Source organism: Corvus brachyrhynchos, unplaced genomic scaffold (assembly GCF_000691975.1).
Source record: "Corvus brachyrhynchos isolate BGI_N302 unplaced genomic scaffold, ASM69197v1 scaffold212, whole genome shotgun sequence".
Taxonomy (NCBI): Eukaryota; Metazoa; Chordata; class Aves; order Passeriformes; family Corvidae; genus Corvus; species Corvus brachyrhynchos.
In genome coordinates this window covers 16,565-17,090 of record NW_008236768.1, presented here as the reverse complement: position 1 = coordinate 17,090, position 526 = coordinate 16,565, and positions in this window count along the sequence as shown.

Sequence of the window (526 nt, the reverse complement as noted above, 5' to 3'; positions counted from 1 at the left end):
GGGGCGGGCGCCGGGAGCCGGGCAGGGCTGGGCAGGCTCTTGGAGAGCCCCGTCCCCGCCCCGGCACCAGCGCTGCCACCCGCGGGGTGACCTCGGCCTGCTGGGACGGCTCTCATCGCCCCCAGCATGAGCGTCCCTCCGGGGAAGTGGGATTGTCCCCAAATCCATGAAATCCGTGTCCCTGACCCTTAGGGGCAACCTAAGGCCACCAGGAGCGTGGGGACAGCTTGGGGACACGGGTGACCTGAGGCTCTCCCGAGATCCCAACGCTCAGGCCGAGCCATTCCTTCAGGGATTTCAGGATTGTCCCCAAATCCATGAAATCCTTGTCCCTACCCTTTGGAGGAACATGGCGGGAGGGGGACAGCCACCCAAGGCCACCAGGAGCATGGGGACAGCTCGGGGACAGCCACCCAAGGCCACCAGCAGCACGGGGACAGCTCGGGGACATGGGGTGACAGTGAGGCAGAGGAGGAGGAGGGCTCTGGCAGCAGACGAAGGCTCGGGGGCTGGACGCTGCCCACCG